This window comes from Lissotriton helveticus, chromosome 3_2, assembly GCF_964261635.1.
Source record: "Lissotriton helveticus chromosome 3_2, aLisHel1.1, whole genome shotgun sequence".
Taxonomy (NCBI): Eukaryota; Metazoa; Chordata; class Amphibia; order Caudata; family Salamandridae; genus Lissotriton; species Lissotriton helveticus.
Genome location: NC_136062.1, coordinates 508669474 through 508682772, shown reverse-complemented (window position 1 = coordinate 508682772; position 13299 = coordinate 508669474).

The window sequence follows — 13299 nt, the reverse complement described above, 5'->3', positions numbered from 1 at the left end:
TCAGCTCCTGTCTCCTGAACCCTCGCTGAGGAGCGATACAGCCCCCACCTGTATCCCTGACCCTTCACTTACTTCCTGCCTCACAGTGCCCGGCTCGGCCTGGCTCTGCCTCCAGTCTGCCAAGAGTATGTTATGATTCTAGTTATCAGTCCAGCCCTCCTTCTCTGCATTCCTAAGCTACTGAATCGCATCAATAGTTTCCGTCATGGTCTAGCCTTTACGTCTCCATGTAAGAGAAATACTGTATTAATGGTCATTTAATATTCCTCAACACGCACTACATGTAGAATAATGCATGCACCAGTCTTAGTGTCTGTTAGCCTTTACCCTGATAACTTTTGGATTCTATCAATATGTTCTCTAAACATCAGATACTAGATAGTGTTTAGGTACATGTCGCTCTGACTCTCCAGACTTCAGTCTCTGCTCCTAGCGCAGAAGTCATAGCCCCCAGCTTTCCCTGGTAACACGTCATTGTCAGTTTGCGCGCACCACTAGGTTAGAGGTCCCGGCTCCTTAGGTAGCCCCCTCCATGTTTCCGCCCCATTTATGACATATTCCGTTATGTTTACATCACATGTCTATGTTCACGCCTCTTGTTACACCTACTTTCTGCCTTATCTTTCGCGACTGCTACAGGCCCTGCCCACTGTTACGCCTACTGTATGTATTGTAATGCAATTGTTTTAACTATATATACTTGTGTACTGTTATTAAAAGCTAGCGCGCTCATCCCAGATCTTGCCCGTGCAGGTTGTCCTGTTCCTGTCCTTTATGCTGTATTAAACCTGCAAACTCCTACTACCTCGAATCTTGACTCTTATTTATTGAGCTATCTGTTATTGTTATATCTAGTCAAAAATAGAGGTATTATTTATTTATTTACCACACCTTCCAAGAGATCACAAACTCACTGAAGACTCCTCTGACACTGAGTGAGCTCTGCTCCTTCCTAGAAATCACAAACTCACTGAAGACTCCATTGACACTGAGTGAGCCTTGCTCCAACTAAGAGATCACAAACTCACTGAAGACTTCCCTGACACTGAGTGAACCCTGCTCCAGCCAAAATATCTTAAACTCATTGAAGACTACTCTGACACTGAGTGCACCCTGCTCCTTCCAAGAGATCACAAACTCACTGAAGACTCCTCTGACACTGAGTGAGCCCTGCTCCTTCCAAGAGATCCCAAACTCACTGGAGACTCCTCGGACACTGAGTGAGCCCTGCTCCAATCAAGAGATCACAAACTCACTGAAGACTTCTCTGACACTGAGTGAGCCCTGCTCCAACTAAGAGATCACAAACTCACTGAAGACTTTTCAGAACACTGAGTGAGCCCAGCTCCAACTAAGAGATCACAAACTCACTGAAGACTTCTCTGACACTGAGTGAGCCCTGCTCCTTCCAAGAGATTACAAACTCACTGAAGACTCCTCTGACACAGAGTGAGCCCTGCTCCTTCCAAGAGATTACAAACTCACTGAAGACTCCTCTGACACTGAGTGAGCCCTGCTCCAACTAAGAGATCACAAACTCACTGAAGACTCCTCTGACACTGAGTGAACCCTGCTCCAGCCAAAATACCTCAAACTCATTGAAGACTCCTCTGACACTGAGTGCACCCTTCTCCTTCCAAGAGATCACAAACTCACTGAAGACTCCTCTGACACTGAGTGAGCTCTGCTCCTTCCTAGAAATCACAAACTCACTGAAGACTCCTCTGACACTGAGTGAGACCTGCTCCTTCCAAGTGATCACAAACTCACTGAAAACTCCTCTGACACTGAGTGAGCCTTGCTCCAACTAAGAGATCACAAACTCACTGAAGACTCCTCTGACACTGAGTGAACCCTGCTCCAGCCAAAAGATCTCAAGCTCATTGAAGATTTTGCTGAACACTGAGTGAGCCCAGCTCCAACTAAGAGATCACAAACTCACTGAAGACTCCTCTGACACTGAGTGAGCCCTGCTCCAACTAGGAGATCACAAACTCACTGAAGACTCCTCTTACACTGAGTGAGCCCTGGTCCTTCCAAGAGATCTCAAACTTACTGAAGACTCCTCTGGCACTGAGTGAGCCCTGCTCCTTTAAGAGATTGCAAACTCACTGAAGACTCCTCTGACAATGCGCGAGCCCTGCTCCAACCAAGAGATCACAAACTCACTGAATACTCCTCTGACACTGAGTGAGCTCTGCTCCTTCCTAGAGATCACAATCTCACTGAAGACTCCTCTGACACTGAGTGAGCCCTGCTCCTTCCAAGAGATTACAAACTCACTGAAGACTCCTCTGACACTGAGTGAGCCCTGCTCCTTTCAAGACATTACAAACTCACAGAAGACTCCTCTGACACTGAGTGAGCCCTGCTCCTTCCAAGAGATCACACACTCACTGAAGACTCCTCTGACACTGAGCGAGCCATGCTCCTTTCAATAGATTACAAACTCACAGAAGACTCCTCTGACAACTGAGTGAGCCCTGCTCCTTCCAAGAGATTACAAACTCACAGAAGACTCCTCTGTCACTGAGTGAGCCCTGCTAAAACCAAGAGATCACACACTCACTTAAGGCTCCTCTGACACTGAGCGAGCCCTGCTCCTTTCAAGAGATTACAAACTCACAGAAGACTCCTCTGACACTGAGTGAGCCCTGCTCCTTCCAAGAGATCAGAAACTCACTGAAGACTCCTCTGACACTGAGTGAACCCTGCTCCAGCCTAAAGATCTCAAACTCATTGAAGACTTTTCTGAACACTGAGAGAGCCCAGCTTCAACTAAGAGATCACAAACTCACTGAAGCCTCCTCTGACACTGAGTGAGCCCTGCTCCAACTAAGAGATGACAAACTCACCGAAGACTCCTCTGACACTGAGTGAGCCCTGCTCCTTCCAAGAGATCACAAACTCACTGAAGACTCCTCTGAAACTGAGTGAGCCCTGCTCCTTCCAAGAGATCACAAACCCACTGCAAACTCTACTGAACACTGAGTGAGCCCAGCTCCAACTAAGAGATCACAGACTCTTCTGAACACTGAGCGAGCCCTGCTCCTTCCAAGAGATCACAAACTCACTGAAGATGAAGACTCCTCGGACACTGAGTGAGCCCTGCTCCAACCAAGAGATCACTAACTCACTGAAGACTCCTCAGACACTGAGTGAGCCCTGCTCCAACCAAGAGATCACAAACTCACTGAAGACTCCTCTGACATTGAATGAGCCCTGCTCCTTCCACGAGATCACAAACCCACTGCAAACTCTACTGAACACTGAGCGAGCCCAACTCCAACTAAGAGATCACAAACTCACTGCAAACTCTTCTGAACACTGAGCGAGCGCTGCTCCTTCCAAGAGATCACAAACTCGCTGAAGACTCCTCTGACACTGAGTCAACCCTGCTCCAGCCAAAAGATCTCAAACTCAATGAAGACTTTTCTGAACACTGAGTGTGCCCAGATCCAACTAAGAGATTCCAAACTCACTGAAGACTCCTCTGACACTGTGTAAGCCCTGCTCCAATTAAGAGATCACAAACTCACTTAAGACTCCTCTGACACTGAGTGATCCCCGCTCCTTCCAAGATATCACAAACTCACTGAAGAGTCCTCTGACACTGAGTGAGCCCTGCTCCTCCAATAGATCACAAGCTCACTGAAGTCCCCTCTGAGACTGAGTGAGCCCTGCTCCTTTCTAGATATCACAAACTCACTGACGACTCCTCTGACACTGAGTGAGCCCTGCTCCTTCCAAGAGATCTTAAACTCACTGAAGACTTTTCTTAACACTGAGTGAGCCCTGCTCCAACTAAGAGATCACAAACTCACTGAAGACTCCTCTGACACTTAGTGATCCCTGCTCCTTCCAATAGATCACTAACTCACTGAAGACTCCTCTGACACTGAGTAAGCCCTGCTCCGTCCAAGAGATTACAAACTCACAGAAGACTCCTCTAACACTGAGTGAGCCCTGCTCCTTCCAAGAGATCACAAACTCACTAAAGACTCCTCTGACAATGAGTGAGCCCTGCTCCATCCAAGAGATCTTAAACTCACTGAAGACTCCTCTGACACTGAGTGAGCCCTGCTCCTTCCAGGAGATCACACACTCACTGAAGACTCTTCTGACACTGAGTGAGCCCTGCTCCTCACAAGAGATCACAAACTCACTGAAGACTCCTCAGACACTGAGTGAGCCCTGGTCCTTCCAAGAGATCTCAAACTTACTGAAGACTCCTCTATCACTGAGTGACCCCTGCTCCTTTAAGAGATTGCAAACTCACTGAAGACTCCTCTGACACTGAGTGAACCCTGCTCCAGCCAAAATACCTCAAACTCATTGAAGACTCCTCTGACACTGAGTGCACCCTTCTCCTTCCAAGAGATCACAAACTCACTGAAGACTCCTCTGACACTGAGTGAGCTCTGCTCCTTCCTAGAAATCACAAACTCACTGAAGACTCCTCTGACACTGAGTGAGACCTGCTCCTTCCAAGTGATCACAAACTCACTGAAAACTCCTCTGACACTGAGTGAGCCTTGCTCCAACTAAGAGATCACAAACTCACTGAAGACTCCTCTGACACTGAGTGAACCCTGCTCCAGCCAAAAGATCTCAAGCTCATTGAAGATTTTGCTGAACACTGAGTGAGCCCAGCTCCAACTAAGAGATCACAAACTCACTGAAGACTCCTCTGACACTGAGTGAGCCCTGCTCCAACTAGGAGATCACAAACTCACTGAAGACTCCTCTTACACTGAGTGAGCCCTGGTCCTTCCAAGAGATCTCAAACTTACTGAAGACTCCTCTGGCACTGAGTGAGCCCTGCTCCTTTAAGAGATTGCAAACTCACTGAAGACTCCTCTGACAATGCGCGAGCCCTGCTCCAACCAAGAGATCACAAACTCACTGAATACTCCTCTGACACTGAGTGAGCTCTGCTCCTTCCTAGAGATCACAAACTCACTGAAGACTCCTCTGACACTGAGTGAGCCCTGCTCCTTCCAAGAGATTACAAACTCACTGAAGACTCCTCTGACACTGAGTGAGCCCTGCTCCTTTCAAGACATTACAAACTCACAGAAGACTCCTCTGACACTGAGTGAGCCCTGCTCCTTCCAAGAGATCACACACTCACTGAAGACTCCTCTGACACTGAGCGAGCCATGCTCCTTTCAATAGATTACAAACTCACAGAAGACTCCTCTGACAACTGAGTGAGCCCTGCTCCTTCCAAGAGATTACAAACTCACAGAAGACTCCTCTGTCACTGAGTGAGCCCTGCTAAAACCAAGAGATCACACACTCACTTAAGGCTCCTCTGACACTGAGCGAGCCCTGCTCCTTTCAAGAGATTACAAACTCACAGAAGACTCCTCTGACACTGAGTGAGCCCTGCTCCTTCCAAGAGATCAGAAACTCACTGAAGACTCCTCTGACACTGAGTGAACCCTGCTCCAGCCTAAAGATCTCAAACTCATTGAAGACTTTTCTGAACACTGAGAGAGCCCAGCTTCAACTAAGAGATCACAAACTCACTGAAGCCTCCTCTGACACTGAGTGAGCCCTGCTCCAACTAAGAGATGACAAACTCACCGAAGACTCCTCTGACACTGAGTGAGCCCTGCTCCTTCCAAGAGATCACAAACTCACTGAAGACTCCTCTGAAACTGAGTGAGCCCTGCTCCTTCCAAGAGATCACAAACCCACTGCAAACTCTACTGAACACTGAGTGAGCCCAGCTCCAACTAAGAGATCACAGACTCTTCTGAACACTGAGCGAGCCCTGCTCCTTCCAAGAGATCACAAACTCACTGAAGATGAAGACTCCTCGGACACTGAGTGAGCCCTGCTCCAACCAAGCGATCACTAACTCACTGAAGACTCCTCAGACACTGAGTGAGCCCTGCTCCAACCAAGAGATCACAAACTCACTGAAGACTCCTCTGACATTGAATGAGCCCTGCTCCTTCCACGAGATCACAAACCCACTGCAAACTCTACTGAACACTGAGCGAGCCCAACTCCAACTAAGAGATCACAAACTCACTGCAAACTCTTCTGAACACTGAGCAAGCGCTGCTCCTTCCAAGAGATCACAAACTCGCTGAAGACTCCTCTGACACTGAGTCAACCCTGCTCCAGCCAAAAGATCTCAAACTCAATGAAGACTTTTCTGAACACTGAGTGTGCCCAGATCCAACTAAGAGATTCCAAACTCACTGAAGACTTCTCTGACACTGTGTAAGCCCTGCTCCAATGAAGAGATCACAAACTCACTTAAGACTCCTCTGACACTGAGTGATCCCCGCTCCTTCCAAGATATCACAAACTCACTGAAGAATCCTCTGACACTGAGTGAGCCCTGCTCCTCCAATAGATCACAAGCTCACTGAAGTCCCCTCTGAGACTGAGTGAGCCCTGCTCCTTTCTAGATATCACAAACTCACTGACGACTCCTCTGACACTGAGTGAGCCCTGCTCCTTCCAAGAGATCTTAAACTCACTGAAGACTTTTCTTAACACTGAGTGAGCCCTGCTCCAACTAAGAGATCACAAACTCACTGAAGACTCCTCTGAGACTTAGTGATCCCTGCTCCTTCCAATAGATCACTAACTCACTGAAGACTCCTCTGACACTGAGTACGCCCTGCTCCGTTCAAGAGATTACAAACTCACAGAAGACTCCTCTAACACTGAGTGAGCCCTGCTCCTTCCAAGAGATCACAAACTCACTAAAGACTCCTCTGACAATGAGTGAGCCCTGCTCCATCCAAGAGATCTTAAACTCACTGAAGACTCCTCTGACACTGAGTGAGCCCTGCTCCTTCCAAGAGATCACACACTCACTGAAGACTCTTCTGACACTGAGTGAGCCCTGCTCCTCACAAGAGATCACAAACTCACTGAAGACTCCTCAGACACTGAGTGAGCCCTGGTCCTTCCAAGAGATCTCAAACTTACTGAAGACTCCTCTATCACTGAGTGACCCCTGCTCCTTTAAGAGATTGCAAACTCACTGAAGACTCCTCTGACAATGCGCGAGCCCTGCTCCTTCCAAGGGATCACACACTCAATGAAAACTCCTCTGACACTGAGTGAGCCCTGCTCCTTCCAAGTGTGGAAAAGTAAATTTTGCCATGTTCTGTGTCCCTACGTGTTCCCCATCTTATGTTATGTATGCATGATTAATATGCATATGTATTCCCCATGTTTGATTAAAGACGCAATTACAGTTGTGTCCATCTCTAGTATGCTAGTTTCCAGTTCTCGTGAAAGCTACGAGTATTAGGCCTATGTAAAGTTACGTTGCCACGTTTCTCAGTGTGCACGTTATTTCATTGAAAAGTCCCCGTTTCTAGGCCTCAAAAGGGCCCGGACACCAGATTCAGCTCCTGTCTCCTGAGCCCTCGCTGAGGAGCGATACAGCCCCCACCTGTATCCTCGACCCTTCACTTACTTCCTGCCTCGCAGTGCCCGGCTCGGCCTGGCTCTGCCTACGAGTCTGCCAAGAGTATGTTATGATTCTAGTTATCAGTCCAGCCCTCCTTCTCTGCATTCCTAAGCTACTGAATCGCATCAATAGTTTCCGTCATTGTCTAGTCTTTACGTCTCCATGTAGGAGAAATACTGCATTTAACGGTCATTTAATATTCTTCATCACGCACTACATGTAGAATAATGCATGCTCCAGTCTTAGAGTCTGTTAGCCTCTCCCCTCCTGACTCTTAGTTTATATCAACATGTTCTCTAAACATTAGATACTAGATAGGGTTTAGGTACATGTCGCCCTGACTCTCCAGATTTCCGTCTCTACTCCTAGCGCAGAGTTCATAGCCCCCAGCTTCTCCTAGTAACACGTCATTGTCAGTTTGCGCGCACCATTAGGTCAGAGGTCCCGGCTCCTTAGGTAGCCCCCTCCATGTTTCCGCCCCATTTATGACATATTCTGTTACGTTTACATCACATGTCCATGTATACGCCTCTTGTTACACCCACTTTCACCCTTATCTTTCGCGACTGCTATTGACCACACCCACTGCTCCGCCTACTGTATTCACTGTAATGCAACTGTTTTAGTATATATGCTTGTGCACTGTTATTAAATGTTACGCCGATTCCTTTTCCCCTAGCGCGCTCATTCCCTGTACCCCCTGTAGGGCCCTGCCATCCTATTCCTGTGCAGGTTGTCCTGTTCCTGTCCTTTATGCTGTATTAAACCTGCAAACTCCTACTACCTCGAATCTTGACTCTTATTTATTGAGCTATCTGTTATTGCTATGTCCAGTCAAACCTAGATCCGGTATTATTTATTTATATACCACATAATGGCGCCCGAATAGGGACTTGCCCTTTCCCCACGCGCCGGTGAAGCCACGCCGGCCCCCTGACCCTCTGCAGCCGTGACGGAACCATACCGTGCACGTGCAGATATTTCTGCTTCAAGTATCCCTCAGGCCCACGGAGGAGACGGAGGTGGCGGTCCAGCATCCAGACGAGGCGGTGGAGGAACGCGGCGAGTCCCGACCAGAGCCCAAGCCGAGAGTCCAAGGTCCGAGGTATCCGGAGGCCCACCCGTAACTGAAGTCCGAAGTTTGTCCGTCCGGCGTCGAAGCAGTCCAGTCCAGTCCGAGGCCTTCCGTTCTTGCTGCCCGGTGAGTACCGTTGCTGGGGTAGTATCTAGACAGGGTCAATCTAATTGACTCTGGTCCGTGGGTTTTGGTGGTACACAGACCCAAAACGAAGTGTCCACTTCGGTGGATGCGGGTCCTGACGTGTCTCTTTATGAGACCGGTAAGTTTCGTACTGTTTTAGCAGTGCATCTAGTTTCTGTTCTAGTCAGTTCTGTTCTCGAGAAGATTCATGTATTCTGTTTTCAGTATTCCAGGTAGTATTCTGTTCGAACTGTTATTTTAAATGTTCTTCATGTATTTTTAATGTCGTGGTACGAAAGTGGTGTAATTATCGTGTTCATTGTGTATTGTATTGTGTCTAGATTACAGTTCAGTCATGCCGCTATTTTCCAAACTACGTCAGTTAAAAACCAGAAAAGGTCTGTTAGAAGCAGCAGTTCCTGTCCCGCCTAGGGACAGTCCAGGTCATTTTATGTATCAAAAGCATGGCATAAGTGCCATATTGTATCTAGATTTATGGGTGGAGTACACCAAGGAATTAGAAGAAAAGTGTGGATGGCCTGTATCAGGCGCATGGGATGCCGAGTGCATCATGCGAGTAGAAGAAGCATTATGGAGGGGGAGAGCCAGACAGTCACAGAGGGATGCCATCGAGTTATGGCGCAAGGAGTCTCATAGGAGAACCGAAGAAGAAGTCAGAAGGTCAGAACTAAGTAGAGAATCCTTGGAACGAGCCCAAGAAAGGGAACTAATCGAGATAGGTGAACGAGTTGAAATCGAACAGTCAGACAGACAGAGGCATGCTCTCATTAAGGGTATGTATCCTCTTCTTGCCGAGGGCTTGCCAAAAGCAACCCCGGAGGCATCCAGTAATTTTCCGCCACCCTTAGTTCCGATCAAGCTACGTCACAAACCGACCGCAGCTGATATTTTTATTTCGTCCTATTTGGACGACACAGTCCCAGAATATGCAAATCCGCCAGCTCCTGTAAACAATGTAAATCCTGCTCCTCCAGTCACCGGAGTACCTGTTACGGTACCCCCGGTCCAGCCCACATTGCAATTTCCCGCCGCGCCAGCACGAAGAGTATCAGTCGACGATTCTAGTTTAGGGGCCGCAGGAGGAGGTCCTCCTGGTACCCCGCCACCACACCAACGTGTAACATTAGTCGAGTTACATGAAAGTGCGTTACAGCGTACGCCCAAATATAAGTCCGTTGCAGATATCCGACGAGCCCTTACTGAATGCCGCTATGATCCAGTTGCAGGTGATGATAGCACAGTTATATATTCGATCCGTGTAAGACGGGTGACCGGGTATTTGGACACCCTACCGAATATGAGAGAAGATCTAGACAGAATTTATTGTTTCATCCGTACAGGGGATGATCCAGAAAGTATTGGCGAAGCCATGTCTCAAAGGAAAGCTGAGATCCAGCTCATGTTATTAAAGTTTCTGATTAATTGTTTAATAAGGGAACAAGATTATCCGACCAAAGATCCGGCCGAAATGAGAATCCTGACAACATGGAGTGATAAGATAGTCGAGGGTAAACACAGAACTATCAGTAGTATAGAGAGTATGTACAAGAAAATCCGTAAAGAAATAATAAGGGTACACGAACAACGTAAAGCAGCACAAGTAAACGAGAAAGAAAATGACTCTTCTACTGAAGAGGTAGAGGACGAGAATCCCGCCAGAATAGCGTATGTAGGAAAATCTAGATTTCCAGACCGCCATTTACGCCTAGAACACAAGAAAATTTTTCATCACCCAGCACCAGAACAAGGTTCTCTAGAACAAGTATTTCAAGCTACCGATCACATTTTGAAATCACGAATCGGTTACAGTGAATTAAGTACTATGCATGAACAAGAACTAGCCCGATCAGCAGTCCGATGGATTACTGATTCTACCACTTTTCCAGACGAAATAGTGGCACAAATGTTTCTGAAACTGCCCCCAGCCGAGCAGCGACTGGTGGGTATGTATATGATCCAGCACCTCATTACTCTGTATGAGGGTCAACATTCTGATCCAGGTCCGTTACACGATGTCCTGAACGAGTTACTCCAGTATAGATGGAAAGGTTTAGGTACCGATTTAATTAGTGTTATTCTAGAACAGCGCCACAAATATAGAACGTTCCTGAACCCGCATTTTGTTCATGTCTCACCCCCAGAAAGTAAACCCTTTTACATAGATAGACAGAATCCGTTACGAGAAGTACACCCAGTTAGGACAACAGATGGTGAAATGCAAAGAGTATTTGTTTACACCCCGATTACAAAAATGGAACTCTTAGAGATGAAGAAATTAATTCCCTGTCATGACAAAGATCCAGCAGGGTTCCACCGAGAATTAAAAGACATGCTCCGTATGGGAGAATACACGTATCCAGATATAATTAAAATGTTAAAGGTCCTGTTGCCCGCAGGGGTATATGAAAAACTCAAGGAAAAAGAATGGGAGGTGGGAGAGAAAAAGATCGATTGGGCAGTTCTAGAAGCTGAAGATAAGATACGAGTACCAGGTACCGGTCTTGGAGAGAAATGTAAAGAATTACCTGAACTGTTAATACAAGTTTTGCCAAGATTATTAGCCACTAAAAAGGAAGACTGGGATGCAATCTCAGCCTGTAAACAGAAACAAGACGAAGACACTAGTGATTTTTATTCTAGATTTGAGAAATGCTTTATTATAAACAGTGGCCTCAAGACAAGTAGCGAGTCATACCCTCATCTTTTTGTTACTAAACTAGTCGAGAATTCAAGTCCACAAGTTAAGAATCGAGTTTTGAAAGTCGAAAGTACCTGGCAAGCTAATACCCCGTCCCAAATGTTACAGATGCTCCAGTATCACCAGAATAGAATCAGAGAAGAGCAAGATCATGAAAGGAAACGTATGAAAGACACGAAAATGAAAGTACTAGTGGCACAATCTGTTCCACAAGACAGTCAGAAGAGGGGTACGAATCAAGCCAGTCATCCTGCAGTTCCCGTTAAAGGGACCTGCAATTATTGTAAACAGCCAGGTCACTATATAAACGAGTGTGCAGTTCTGAAGCACAACATAGCTACCGGTAAGACTAAAGAAAGACCACGTCCGCCTAGACAAGAACAAGTTTCACAGACTTCTCAGCCACAGAATGCACAACAGACAGTTCCAGCACCGCAGCCTATTGCTGCAACACAGCATGTTACACAGCAGATGTACCAGTACGCACAGTCCGAGTATCCAGAGTATCAGCCATATTCATGAACCAGCCTAGAGAGGGAGGTAGGCTTGCCTCTCATCGAGATACCTGTAGATCAAGAAGGTCCCTATGTTCATAGTCAAGTACTAGGGAAAGACAGAAAGTTTCTGATTGATACAGGGGCAAGTAGGACGACCATCAGTCACGCCGAAGTTCCAGGGGCTCCGCTCTCAGGCTCTAGAAATGTTTCCCTTGGTTTTTCAGGAAAGCCTATTGTAAACGAGATATCTAAGCCAGTTACTCTAGAAGTAGGTCCATTGTCCCGCACTACTGATCTGTTACTTACAGAGTCATGTCCAGAAAATCTGTTAGGTATTAAAACACTGAAAGAATTAGGTGCAGTTATTTGCTGCTCCCCAGAAGGAATACGACTGTTCTTACGTGACTTCAAGGGTCACTATGTATTACGAGATTTTGATCCGAGATTGTCCAATGTTCCGCAGCATCTATGGGCGCAAGGTCCAACTGATGTAGGTTATATGCAAATCACACCCCATCGTGTGACTCTCAAACCAGGTGTAGTCCTGCCACGAATCAGACAGTACAGATTGCCACCCGAGGCTGTAACAGCCTTATCCAAAATTATTGACGAGCTCATCGCTCAAGGAGTAGTTGTAGAAACTGACTCCAATGTATGTAATTCTCCGATCATTCCAGTCATGAAACGTACTGATCCAAATGCACCCCCAGTATATCGATTAGTGATTGATCTTCGAGAACTCAATAAATGTATTATTCCCCAGTACCCAGTTGTCCCAGATATTTCTTCCCTATTGACAGCCATTGATTCCGAAGCCTCATTTTTTACAGTCATAGACCTCAAGAACGCGTTTTTCAGTGTCCCCATTCATCCAGACAGCCAGTTTCTTTTCGGATTTTGTTTAAATGGAAGGAGCTATATGTTCACACGAGCTCCTCAAGGATTCACAGAAAGTCCTAGTATTTACAGTCAAGCACTTAAGAGACAACTAGACAATATTCACATGCCAACAGACACTGCCCTACTCCAGTATGTCGATGATCTACTGATCACAGCCCGTTCTGAACGTGCTTGCGAGCAAGCATCACTTACAGTCTTGTATTTCCTTGCCGAGATGGGGCACAAGGTGTCCCCTTCGAAGCTTCAATTCTGTGTCCAGCAAGTGATCTATTTAGGCCACTTACTGTCCAAGAGGGGTAGGCAGTTGACACCGGACCGTATCCAGTTAATAGCGAGTCTTCCTCAGCCCAAGACCCAGAAGGAGGTACGTGCTTTTATCGGCCTCACTTCTTATTGCAGACAATGGATTCCTCAGTATGCATTTCTAGCCAAGCCACTGATACAGTTAACGACACAGGAGGCAGCCGTATCGACTGTCCTCCCTTGGACATCTGAACATACACTTAGTTTCAATGAGTTAAAGAAAGCTTTA